This window comes from Tinamus guttatus, unplaced genomic scaffold (assembly GCF_059628265.1).
Source record: "Tinamus guttatus ecotype Peru unplaced genomic scaffold, ASM5962826v1 Tinamus_guttatus_pri_ptg000308l, whole genome shotgun sequence".
NCBI classification, from domain to species: Eukaryota; Metazoa; Chordata; class Aves; order Tinamiformes; family Tinamidae; genus Tinamus; species Tinamus guttatus.
The window spans coordinates 6,154,155-6,168,425 of record NW_028288842.1 but is presented as its reverse complement, the minus strand read 5'-3'; positions in this window follow the sequence as shown (position 1 = coordinate 6,168,425).

Genomic DNA, 14,271 nt, shown 5'->3' with positions numbered 1-14,271 from the left:
TTCACGTTACAGCAGTCTATTTATCTACTACATTTCTGTTAAGTCATCTAGCCACGCGTACGCTTACATTGCGATTGGTTGCATACTACTCTCCACACATCTTCTACCGTACTAGGTTGGCTGTAGATATCGGGGCACATGTTTACATGACTGGCCCACACACAGTCCTCTATCCTGCACTGATGAGCTTGTTTACAGGTTCTTCCTCTCCTATTTCTGTGTTCTTGCAGCTGGTGACTTTCCAACGACCTTTTTGCCTTGGTCTTAGTCCAGCTCATCGTATTCGTCTTCTACCAGGAAGCCTCTGTTACTTAGATATGCTCCCACAATTCCCCCTTTTTGTTCTTGAACCAGGCAAACCTTCTTTACAGCATTCTCAATCATATTGGATCCACATTTTAATAAACAAGGCACAACTAGCAGAATGCAACATAGAATCAACACCACCATTCCAGCACTTCTAAATAACGAGCCAAACCATCCCGAAATTTCCCATCCATGTAATGAATTGTCCAACCATGACAGACCCTCATCCTCTGTGACTTTATGCAAAATCTTTGCGTGATCCCAAATGTCTTGGACATCCGTGAGTATTCTTCCGGACTGATCAATATTAGATATGTATTCGTGGTCCCTCTTCCAGTGTTGGTCTCCTACTCCCACAGAATAGCTACTTGCAGAATATATACACCTGCTATGGTTCAATTTAACCTTTATGGTCGTCCAATGGCCTGTTCTGTTTTGAAAGATGCCTAGATTCAGGCCTGATAAGTTATAATATACATAAGGCACCGTGTTACTAACCAATTGAAGTATAAAGGGCATTCCTTCCATTGCGACGTTCCCTGTGTACACTGATATGATGTATTGAGTAGGCTATATGGATTCAGGTCTGTCCAGTTGCTTAGAGGAATACCTAACACCAGTGCATCGAATTGATCTGCTGTCCCATAAAGCCAACAACTCCTCATTTGGTATAATTAACAATCTGCCTAAGGAGCATAACATATCCATTAGCGTTAAAAGCAGCATCAGCTCCTATAATAGCATTAAAAGTAACATTACCTCTTAAAAGCCACAATATACAGCTAATAATAACAGTAACACTTCTTCCTCCCATGTTGTTCTTCTGCAGGCTCACACTTTCCACAGCTAGGGTACCGGTTGCTTGCCTGCTACGTCTGATGTAGGCGAGTTTGCTTCCAGCCAAGGTCTCACCCACTTTGCTGGCACCCATCTGGTTCCAGTATCTGTAATGACACAAGCATACCCTTTTCCCTAGGTTATCAAGTCCAAAGGTCCCGTCCATTTTCTCATGTTCCAGTCTCTCAGCATCACCTTACACGGGCCCGATTTTACTTCTGTCAGGACTCCCTTTAGCCCAGCCCGTGTTTGACCATTGGAGGGACTAGGCTATCCTGGGGTAATCTCAAAAAATTTAAAACATATATTGCTTTTGCCAATCTCTCTGCAGGCATAATTCCCAATTCTCCCCCTTTTTGTATTTGAAGCTGACATTTCAGCGTTTGGTTCATACGTTCCACTACGGCCTGCCCGGTAGGGGAGTGTGGAATGCCCATAACATGCTCAATGCCCCAAAGATGAAAAAACTCTTGTGTCCCTCGTGCGACATAGCCAGACCCATTATCAGTTTTTACCCTCTGTGGGACTCCCAGTGCTGCCATAGCCCCCCGCATGTGGCGTTGAACATATTTGCTGGATTCACCCATCTGTGCCATGGCCCAGACAGCCATAGAAAAACAGTCAACCGACACACGGACATATTTTAGTCTGCCGAACTCTGGTATATGGGTAACGTCCATTTGCCACAGTTCCAACGGACCGGTACCTCTGGGATTCACCCCAGTCGGGCTTCTAAATGAGTTGTCACCGTACGCTTGGGTTGAATAGGCAAAAAAATCCACTCGAGTATATGAAGGGGATCTCTATCCTCAAACCATTGCAATAATAACAGCAGTGGGTAGCGGTTGTGGTTTAGCAAGAGCAAACCCACCGGTTCATCAGGGTCCCAGCGGCTGGCATATGCGGTTGATACCCTTTCGGATACCCTTTGTAGTGCTAGTTTTGCTTTGGGGGAAAGCTCACGTGGGGCATCAACTCCGCCTCCCTCCCGAAGGAGTTGTATGAGGGGTTCTATATCTGCGTTGGAAATACCACAGACCGAGCGTACCCAATTAATGTCGCCCAGGAGCTTCTGCACATTGTTTAGGGTAGTGACTTCTGTTCGCAGAAAGAGCTTTTGTGGCCTAACAACTGTTCTGGTAATCTCCCAGGCCAAGTAGCGCCAGGCTGGCTGCCGTTGTACTTTCTCTGGCGCTATCTGTAGACCTCCCGCTCCTAGGATCTTTTCCATCTCTGTCAGCAGACTTCCTGCCTCCAGATGCTTTCTGGCTACTAAGATATCATCCATATAATGGTAGAGCATTAGTTCAGGATGTATCTGATGGATGGGAGTTAATGCCCACGAGACATAGAGCTGGCACAGGGAGGGTGAATCTTTCATACCCTGGGGAAGCACTACCCAATGATATCGCTGCATAGGGGCTTGTTTGTTAACTGAGGGTACAGAGAACGTGAATTTTTCATGATCCTCAGGATGCAATGGTATGGTAAAGAAACAATCTTTTAAATCGATTATTAAGATGTCCCAGTCTTTTGGGATCATCACAGGCGATGGTAAGACTGGTTGCAGTGCTCCCAGATCTTTCATAACTGCATTTACTTTCTGCAAATCATGCAGCAATCCCCACTTCCCAGATTTTTTTGGGATAGTAAAGACAGGTGTATTCCAGGGGCTAGTTGAAGGCTGTACATGACCCTTTTCTAATTGTTCTTGCACTAATGCTTGCAAGTGAGCGACCTTTTCTGTAGACAGCGGCCACTGGTCGACCCAGACAGGTGTACTAGACCTCCAGGATAATTTTATCACCGGTCGCTCTCTCCCAGTGTCTGCTGCTAGAAAACCTGTTGATCAGCAACCAATCGTGCACCTAGCTGGCTTAGCGCGTCTCGTCCTAGCAGCGATACTGGTGCATTGGTGACGTATGGTTTAATACTGCAACATCCGCCATCTGCCATACAGCATTGCACTAGCTCCTTACTAACACGTGTTGTTTGCACTCCACCTACCCCCATAACAGGAATCGATGGAGTTTCTAATGGCCAGGTGTGAGGCCAGGCAGCCACACGGACAATCATTACGTCCCCAGTGTCCACTAACATTGAAATTGATGTCTGATGCCCACATGGGTGTTTTAATGTTACCTGTTCCATTGGTTGTCGTTTTGAGATGTCCACTGCCAGGTGTATTTCAGGGGTCCCGGTTGAGCCAAAACCCTGCTTCCCTCTGATTTTTGATTTAGATTTGGGAACGCATGCCAAAAACGGCCCTAGCTGTGCAATCTTCTCCCCAGCTGGAACATGAATCGGCGGATTGGGGGTCCAGACCATCACATGAATGGTACCCGTAAAGTCCCCATCCATCACGCCAGGCAATACAAAAAGGCCTTTGCGCGTAACCGATGAGCGACCTAACAGTAGTGCACTTAATCCTTTTCCCAGCAAGCAGTGGATGGGAGGCATTGTACACTGGAGTCGGTGAGCATTGCGTCTACTGCGAGGGCAATGTCCACTCCGGCACTTCCTGTTGTGGTGGCGGTGATGCCATCCAAGCTTCCCGGGATCTTACTTTCATCGGCGCGCGAGATCCCAGCGCGCTCGCCTTCCCGTTTCCCAACCTGGTTCCGTTTGCGTGTGCCTGGGAGCGGCACTCCTTCTCCCGGTGACCAAACCTCCCACATCTATTGCAACCTCCATTAAACGCAGATCCGCCGCCCCTTTTATCGAACTGCCACTGGGCTTTGAGATGACCGGGGCGTCCGCACTTAACGCAGCGCGGGTTGTTTTTGTTAACTGAAGGTCGTACGGCTGCTGTAAATGCACCTGCCATGTAATCCGCCTTTTGCTCATCCCAGCCAATACGCCCACAAGCCTCCATCACTTGCACGATCGAGGCATCCCGTGGTAGTGCTCTAAGCGCTCGCTTACACTCCGCAGTAGCGTTCTCAACCGCTGAAGACATCAGGATGGCTGCTCTCCCTTCTGGAGTCAGAGAGGCGCGTTCTAGGGCCTCTCGCAAGCGGTCTAAGAAAGACATATACGACTCCCCACTTACTTGTTTTACCTTTGTGCAAGGTGGGGTCGGTTTCCCGTCCTCAGGTATAGATCGCAAAGCTTCCCTGGCTAAGTCCGCCGACATGCGTAGCACCTCGGGCGGAAGTTGTGCTTGATCTGCAGGGTTAGCAACATTTCCAGATCCCGTCAAGGCAGCAGGCCCTCCTAGGCGCAGCGGATCCCCGTCACGCCGTTCCATGCTATTGAGGCCTGCAATGTCACAGTCTCCTGTCCAGCGGGAGCACCACAGGACTTCTTGCATAGGGGTCAAAATTACCTGCATAAGCTGGCGCAGGTCTAAAGGTGCCAGCAAGTGATTTGATAGAATTGAATTGACAATAGTCTGGGTGAAGGGACCATGTAAGCTGTATTTCTGCACAGATTTACGTGCCTCTTTCACTAAATCAAATGATAAACGTGTCCACTGATTTGGCTGACGCTGAGGACCCGCTATTACAGGAAATGCTGACAACTCTCCTTGCCTCACTAATGACAGTCTCATCTCCCTCCAGTGACTTTGGGGATCGCAATCCGCTTTTCCCTGCACCACCGTCTCCTCGGTCTCATTCGTTTTCCCTTCCCCGGCCCCTTCTGTAACTTTTCAACAACGCGATCCAGCCAGTCCTGGACCCGGCCGGGCCGCTCTTCAGGCTCTCCGGGAGGGGCCGGAGGCGGGGGCGCAGACGGCGCAGGCGCGGGGGCGGGCGCAGGCGGGGATGTGGGCGGGGGCGGGGTTAGGGGCGGGGACATGGGCGGGGACATGGGCGGAGGCAGAGACATGGGCGGGGAAATGGGCGGAGGCAGAGACATGGGCGGGGCTAGGGGCGGGGACATGGGCGGGGCTAGGGGCGGGGACATGGGCGGGGCTAGGGGCGGGGACATGGGCGCGGGCGCGGGAAGCGGGGCAGGCGCGGGCAGGGACGCGGCCGCGGGCCGGGGGGGCGGTTTTGCCGATGGATCTCCCAACACCAGCGGTTTTCGGTGCCGTGGCGGTCCCGGTCCTGAAGTGCCCTCAAAGGCTGCCGTGACTCCGGCGGCCACTTTCCTTTCTGCTTCCATATCGGATAAGGTAGCTATGACCAGCTGCCATGTAGTAGCAAGGTTCCTGGCCTGATTATCCCCGTCAGCGATACGATCCCAGAGCTGCCGCCCTACCTTCTCCCACGTCTCCACATTGAATGCTAGGTGGGGCTCGGCGTTGAACCCATTTTCTCTGCACCAGATCAAAAGCTTGCGGAGGGTCTGTTCATTATACTTAATTCCTCTCTTAGAGAGAATATGCAGGAGGAGCTTAACAACTGCCCTTTCTTCCTTCCTTCCAGTTATCGACTGCCCCATCTCCTGCCCCGGCTGCTCACCTCCACCAGGTGACCACTGCAACGAATCTTCAAATCTTCACGGATTGCCACCCAGTCCGTCCCGGACCTCGGTCCCACCGAGCCGTTCCCCACCCGGCTGCTCCCGTCCGGGTGTCCCTCTTCAAATGCACTGAAATCGCATCACGTCAGGGTCAGCATCTGCAGGAGGCCAGACATGACTCCTGAAGGCTTCAATATGAGTCTAGCAGAAATCACTTTATTCACGTTACAGCAGTCTATTTATCTACTACATTTCTGTTAAGTCATCTAGCCACACGTACACTTACATTGTGATTGGTTGCATACTACTGTCCACACATCTTCTACTGTACTAGGCTGCTGTAGATATCGGGGCACACGTTTACATGACTGGCCCACACACAGTCCTCTATCCTGCACTGATAACCTTGTTTACAGGTTCTTCCTCTCAAACCTCTGTATTCTTGCAGCTGGTGACTTTCCCACGACCTTTTCGCCTTGGTCTTAGTCCGGCTCATCGTATTCATCTTGTGTCAGGAAGCCTCTGTTACTTAGATATGCTCCCACAGCCACCCACTTCTCCGCTGAGAGCAGGAAAGCTGCCTCCAGCACAGCACGGAGATGCCAGCAAAAGAGGCACCATCGTGCTTTCCCCAAGCCTAGATCTCTCACTCCAATAGGCAGCACAAGGACAGCGCTCTCTCTCTCTGCTTTCCTTTCTCTGCTCTGCTTTGGACAAGGCTTTGCAGCCAGGTCCAGATTCCTGCCAGCAGGAGGGGCACACAAAAGGATGTTGGCCATGCAACATGGTTTCCACAGTCGATGGCAGAGGTTTTTCCCCTTCTTACACTTTGCCAAAGTGGCTCTGCCAAAACAGGACACTCCTAAAGGCTTGGAATCCAAGGCAAAACTGGAGCCCTTCGCGACTCTGATTTCTTGATTTCCCCAAAGATGAGAGAGGCTACCCTGATTCCCTGCAACTATTCCCTCTCCACCTTTACTTGGTCTCAAGTGCGGCTGTCTCACCACCTCTAACTTGAACACTCTGCAGAGACTAAGCACTGCATTCCTTTGGCTTTTCAAGTGCTCCTAGAAACCGTGGCCACTTTGTACCTACCTTCTGAAAGGAAGGGAAGGGAGGCACCAGCAAAGACGGGACATTTCCAGATTTCCCCTTCAGTCCCTGGAGGAAACTGCACCATGGAGCACGTGGCTGGAGACTTGCATTCAGTCTCCAGCTCAGCCTTCCATGTACCAGAGAGGTTGGCCTATGCCATGGCATCGAAGAGAAGACAAAATCGCTTCCCACTGCGGGCATGGGCAGCGATGCTTGCGATCTTGCCAGCGATGGACAGCGATGGACAGCGATCTTGCTGTCATGCAGAACCCTCTTAAAGTTGGACACATGCAATGAGAATTAAGTGATCTTTGGAACTACGAGCTCGCTTGTACTTCCCCGCTTTCACTGCCATTCTCTCATGAGAGCGATGACACTGTGCGCAGATGCCTAAGACTCCTGTTTGGTGGTAGTTGTGGGTGATGGGAGCCAGTGCTGCTCCCTTTTCTTTCCTTTTGTGTTTGTGTGTGTCTTGTTTGGTTTGGCTTGGATTATCACAGTGTTAATAGACAGTAGCTATGCTGTTCCTGCCCCACGTCATGCTGCCTCCCAGTGACAAAAAGCATCCTCCCTTGAGATGCCCCTGAGACTAGTGAGAGTAGATTCCAGTCCTCTCTCTGCTTCTGCCCACTTCATCCAAGCACTTGAAGAGGAGCTAGATGGTCTCCAAGGGTCCTTTCCCCAGCAATAACCCAGTGGAGGCAAACAAATCAGTCAGGGCTGCAAGAAGAAAAGAAAAATATTAAGTTACACAGGTCCAATAAACTACCTCCCCGAATATTTCAGGAGGGCTTTTTTGCCCACTTGTTGCCATTCAAGAAGGCTGGAGGACCCTGTTGCCCGGTGAGCCAGTGTCCCATCTCCCTTACCCAGAGGTCAACCAGCAGAACACATTGACACACTGGACACGTGGCATGACACCAAACTGGGGGGATGGATTTTATTAGGCTCTGAGCTGAAAGACTTGCATACATCAAGACCCCGTTCAGCCTTCCTCCTTTTGCTCCGCTGTCTCGAATGAGTGCCAGAAAAGAGCAAAGGGAAGATAGGTGGCCCTGCAAAGCTTGACTCACTTTAATCCTGCCAGGTCGGTAAGCACAGCCATGACACTGGTGAGTAAGTGATGGAGTAATGAGAGCAGCGGGAACATTTTTGGAGCATTTCTAGAAAGGCCCAAGGGTAATTTAACAGCATCCTCCCGCCTCTTGAGTCCCGTGTTAGGGAGAGCACAGCTAAAGAGCATGTGCTTTGTTGTGCTACAATCCTCCTCTCTTTCCACTGGACACACTGAGGGACGAGGGTGGCTTCAAAGAAGACGCTGTCCCTCTTTTCCTTCCAGCACGTTTCGTGCCTAGAGTTTTTTCTCTCTATCTGGAAACTACTTATGTTTCATATAGAATTGTGTTCAGTCAATGAAATACGGAAGAAGGACAGCTAAAGGGTAAACAACCCCTAGACAAGTCCCTTAGACATTGTGAGGTGTAGCTTTCCGTCGTGCAACAGGGAGGTGGACTGTCCTTTTGAAAGAAAACCCAGCAGAGAGCTGTTGTTGCAGAACGGACAGAGGTGCCTTTGGTGGCAAAGCACTTGCTATGGCTGGGAACAACCTCCATCCCACTGGAGAGGCCGTTGCTGAGGGATGGCAGGTGGCAAAGGCACCACACCGATGGCTCTGTGTTTGTGACATTGAAGGGTCTAAGGGCTGCTTGGCCCCCGCAGCTGGTTGCCAGCGGCTCTGGCGGAATGTTTGCTCTGGAACCTGCAGTCTCCCTGGACAACGTTAGAGGTTCGAGACTGTTTCCTCCCGAAGCTGGAGCATCGCTACGTTGTCCTGCCTTCTTTAAAGGATAGATACTCTTTTTCTTCCTATCTCAAGTCTGGAAGACCCTTCTGACGGACAAGCGGCTGGGCTAAAGCAAGTGCTGACCCAATGGAGCGCAGCGGCCTAGGTGCAGCAGGCGACAGCGTGCGTGCCTGCCTTGAAGAGCGGGAGCAGGAGGCAAGAGAGGGCTCCTCTGTTCCTCCGCTGCCAACCCGCCAGCCAGCCAGCGGCACCTCGACGCAAGAGCTGCAGCCAGCACCCGCGCCTGCACCTCTCTGTGATGGGGATGAGGGGCAGCAGCCCAGCTGCAGCTCCACCAGAAGGGCTGAGGACTGCCTGGAGGTGCCAGCTCCACCAGAGCCCTGGGATCTGATGCCGACAATTCTTTTAGAAGCGCCGGGCTCTGCCAAGCCCACACGGGACACATTCCCTCAAGATATGCATCCTGAACCGACAGGCAATGCCTCCATAAAAATCGCCTTCTATTGCATTGAGGATCTCGAGGAAATATCTGAAGAGGAATTAGAAGACACCTGGGATCTGACACCCCCATCTTTGTTAGAAGCACGGCCCTCTCCCAGGCATACAGATGGCACATCGGATCACGAGCCAGACCCCTTTCCCACAGCCAACAAGCCACTGAACATCCCTTTCTACGGTAATGAGGATTTGGAAGAGAGCTCCACGGAAGAATTTGATGAGCCCTCGGAAAAGGAGGATTTTTTCCGAATCTGCATTACTGATTTGTTGCTTTCAATCTCCACCAAGAAGAGACCAAGGCTCTTACCCCTCAACAGGAAAATGTATATCGAGGTACGTCGTGGCCAAGAAATGGTCCAAGAGGTGAAAAGAAGCACTTCATTCCCACCAGAGCACTGCCATCTTCTTGAGGCCACTGATGCAATGGAAGCTGCTGGCATTTATAAGGCAGAGACCTTTCACAAAACATTTTCTCCCTCTCCACACACCCAGGGCAGCGAATGCAGCACCCCCAATACCTCTGCTCGGCCAGACCCTGTGCTCTCGACCGTGCCCAACAAAGACACCGACCACCCTCAGCCTGAGGTCAGAGGAGCATCAGGCAGCAACCCGAGGCAGAATGAAAAAGGGAATCGCAAGAGGAGCCTCGCTTCCCCTTCCTCCCCTGCCACACCATCGCAGCAGGCTCAAGAGGAAAGGTGTCTTGAACACCTCCCACCAAAGAAGCGCTATCGCTCCTGCTGCCAGTAGGGAGGCAAGGGGTTCCCTCTGCTACCCCAAGCTGCCACTGTCCTGCCACGTGCCAGCCCCTGAACATCTGCACCCCAGCCTGCCCTTCCCCCAGCACTGCTGCCCCACACACCTCCAGCAAAATCTCGTTTTCTTTTTTTTTCCCTCGCTTTCTAGGTAGTCTCTTATATTTCCTAAATAAAATGACAGGTGCTCTTCTTAAGTTGCGCTCTGGTGTGTGTTCCTTATCGGTTAGCGGATACGTGAAAACTTCAAGTAAGCTACTCTTGGGGGAAGGAGGAGGAGTGTACAGGGACGTTCCACCACACCTAGAATTATTGTATTCCAATAGAATAATTTAGCCATTCTCAACACTCGGCTCAAATGATTCTGAGGATTCAAGTAAATAAAACGAGAGCATGAATGAGAACAGAATGCTGTGAAAAGCATTACACAAAATACTAGTTACTAGTGGAGGGGCTAGATTTCACGGGTCTTTATTCAATGCTAGTCCATCTCCAACTCTGCCAAGTACAAAAATGTACTCTTCGTAATATGGGTAGAATTGCAATATTAGAATTGATTTCTGAATGTCAGGATTAAATTAATTAGAATTAAAATAATTTTTAAAACAAAGGTTAGTATTTTTGAATAACAGCTTTGTTAGAGGAATAGAACACTGTGCAATGATGCTTGGGTATGGGTAGGATTTCTCAAGCTGATGTCAGAAGAGGATCCGTCGATTCCAGACCCAAAAAGGGCTCATAGAGCTACCATGAGTCAAGGCACCGGGAATACCATCCAAACCGGAGCTCTAAAATGGCAAAAGGGACTAAATGGGAGGCCTCTCTATTCTGCAGCCTGGGAGCTTTATTGCAGGGAGCCAAGCTTGCGTAGGTCGGGTCGCCACTTCCTCGTCCCCCTGCCATCCCACCCACTTCTCCGCTGAGAGGAGGAAAGCTGCCTCCAGCACAGCACGGAGATGCCAGCAAAAGAGGCACCATCGTGCCCTCCCCACGCCTAGGTCTCTCACTCCAATAGGCAGCACAAGGACAGCGCGCTCTCCATCTGCTTTCCTTTGCTCTGCTCTGCTTTGGACAAGGCTTTGCAGACAGGTCCAGATTCCTGCCAGCAGGAGGGGCACACAAAGGGATTTTGGCCATGCAACAAAGCTGCCACAGTCGGTGGCAGAGGTTTCTCCCCTTCCTACGCTTTGCCAAGGCGGCTCTGCCAAAACACATGACGATGGGCTGGGGGCTCTTGAAGGCTCGGAACCCAAGGCACACCTGGAGGCCTCCGTGTCTGTGATTTCTGTATTTCTCCAAAGATGAGGGAGGCGACACTGATTCCCTGCAACTATTCCATCTCCACCTTTACTTGATCTCAAGTGCAGCTGTCTTACCACCTCTAACCTGAACGCTCTGCAGAGACTAAGCACTGCATTCCTTTGGCTTTTCATGTGCTCCAAGAAACTGTGTCCACTTTGTTCCTACCTTCTGAAAGGAAGGGAAGAGAGGGACCAGCAAAGACGGGACATTTCCAGATTTCACCTGCAGCCCCTGGAGGAAACTGCACCATGGAGCACATGGCTGGAGACTTGCATTCAGTCTCCAGCTCAGTCTTTCATGTACCAGAGAGGTTTGCCTATGCCATGGCCTTGAAGAGAAGACATGCAATGAAAATGAAGTGATCTTTGGAACTACAAGCTCCCTTGTACTTCCCCACTTTCACTGCCATTCTCTCATCACAGCGATGACACTCTACGCAGATGCCTAAGACTCCTGTTTGTTGGTAGTTGGGGGTGATGGGAGCCAGTGCTGCTCCCTTTTCTTTCCCTTTGTGTGTGTGTGTGTCCTGTTTGCTTTCGCTTGGATTATCACAGTGTTAATAGACAGTAGCAATGCTGTTCCTGCCGAAAGTCATGCTGCCTCCCAGTGACAAAAAGCATCCTCCCTTGAGATGCCCCTGAGACTAGTGAGAGCAGATTCCAGTCCTCTCTCTGCTTCTGCCCACTTCCTCCAAGCACTTGAAGAGGAGCTAGATGGTCTCCAAGGGTCCTTTCCCCAGCGCTAACCCAGTGGAGGCAAACAAATCAGTCAGGGCTGCAAGAAGAAAACATGAATATTAAGTTACACAGGTCCAATAAACTACCTCCCTGAATATTTCAAGAGCACTTTGTTGCCCACTTGTTGGCCATTCAAGAAGGCTGGAGGACCCTGTTGCCCGGTGAGCCAGTGTCCCAGCTCCCTTACCCAGAGGTCAACCAGCAGGACACATTGACACACTGGACACGTGGCATGACACCAAACTGGGGGGATGGATTTTATTAGGCTCTGAGCTGACAGACTTGCATATGCCAAGACCCCGCTCAGCCTTCCTCCTTTTGCTCCGCTGTCTCGAATGAGTGCTTAAAAGAGCAGAGGGAAGATAGGTGGCCCTGCAAAGCTTGACTCACTTTAATCCTGCCAGATCGGTAAGCACAGCCATGACACTGGTGAGTAAGTGATGGAGTAATGAGAGCAGCGGAAACATTTTTGGAGCATTTCTAGAAAGGCCCAAGGGTAATTTAACAGTATCGTCCCGCCTCTTGAGTCCCGTGTTAGGGAGAGCACAGCTAAAGAGCATGTCCTTTCTTGGGCTACAATCCTTCTCCCTTTCTACCGGACACACTGAGGGGCGAGGGCGGCTCCAAAGCAGACGCTGTCCCTCTTTTCCTTGCAGCGTGTTTCATACCTAGTGCTTTTTCTCTCTAGCTGGAAGCTCTATAGGTTTCATATAGAATTGTGTTCAGTCAATGAAAAACGGAAGCAGGACAGCTAAAGGGTAAACTACCCCTAGACAAGTCCCTTAGACATTGTGAGGTGTAGCTTTCTGTTGTGCAGCCGGGAGGTGGACTGCCCTTTTGAAAGAAAACCCAGCAGAGAGCTGTTGTTGCAGAATGGACAGATGTGCCTTTGGTGGCAAAGCACTTGCTATGGCTGGGAGCAACCTCCATCCCACTGGAGAGGCCGTTGCTGAGGGATGGCAGGTTGCAAAGGCACCACACCGATGGCTCTGTGTTTGTGACATTGAAGGGTCTAAGGGCTGCTTGGCCCCCGCAGCTGGTTGCCAGCGGCTCTGGCGGAATGTTTGCTCTGGAACCTGCAGTCTCCCTGGACAACGTTAGAGGTTCGAGACTGTTTCCTCCTGAAGCTGGAGCATCGCTACGTTGTCCTGCCTTCTTTAAAGGATAGCTACTGCTTTTTCTTCCTATCTCAAGTCTGGAAGACCCTTCCAAGGGACAAGCGGCCGGGCTAAAGCAAGGGCTGACGAAATGGAGCGCAGCGGCCTAGGTGCAGCAGGCGACAGCGTGCGTGCCTGCCTTGAAGAGCGGGAGCAGGAGGCAAGAGAGGGCTCCTCTGTTCCTCCGCTGCCAGCCCGCCAGCCAGCCAGCGGCACCTCGACGCAAGAGCTGCAGCCAGCACCCGCGCCTGCACCTCTCTGTGATGGGGATGAGGGGCAGCAGCCCAGCTGCAGCTCCACCAGAAGGGCTGAGGACTGCCTGGAGGTGCCAGCTCCACCAGAGCCCTGGGATCTGACGCCCACAATTCTTTCAGAATCGCCAGGCTCTCCCAAGCCCAAACGTGACACCTTGCCTCAAGATATGCATCCTGATACGACAGGGAATGCCTACATAAAAATTGCCTTCTATTGCACTGAGGATCTGGAGGAAATCTCTGAAGATGAATTGGAACAGACCTGGGATCTGACAACCCTATCTCCTGCAGAAGCACAGCCTTCTCCCAGGCATACAGATGGCACATCGCATCACGAGACAGATCATTTGCCCACAGCCAACAAGTCACCAAATATCCCTGTCTGCGGGAATGAGGATTTGCAATTCGTCTTGGAGGAAGCATCTGAAGAGCCCTTGGAAAACAAGGATTTTGTCCGAATCTGTATTACTGATTTGTTGCTTTCAATCTCCACTTAGAAGAGACCGAGGCTCTTACCCCCCAACAGGAAAATGTATATCGAGGTACGTCGTGGCCAAGAAATGGTCCAAGAGGTGAAAAGAAGCACTTCATTCCCACCAGAGCACTGCCATCTTCCAGAGGCCACTGATGCAATGGAAGCTGCTGGCATTTATAAGGCAGAGACCTCTCACAAAATATGTTCTCCCTCTCCACAGACCCAGGGCAACAGCTGCAGCACCCCCAATACCTCTGCTCGGCCAGACCATGTGCTCTCGACTGTGCCCGACAAAGACACCGACCACCCTCAGACTGAGCTCGGAGGAGCATCAGGCAGCAACCCGAGGCAGAATGAAAAAGCAAATCGCAAGAGGAGCCTCGCTTCCCCTTCCTCCCCTGCCACACCATCGCAGCAGGCTCAAGAGGAAAGGTGTCTTGACCACCTCCCACCAAAGAAGCGCTATCGCTCCTGCTGCCAGTAGGGAGGCAAGGGGTTCCCTCTGCTACCCCAAGCTGCCACTGTCCTGCCACGTGCCAGCCCCTGAACATCTGCACCCCAGCCTGCCCTTCCCCCAGCACTGCTGCCCCACATGCCTCCAGCAAAATCTCGTCTTCTTCTTCTTTTTTTTTTTTATCCAT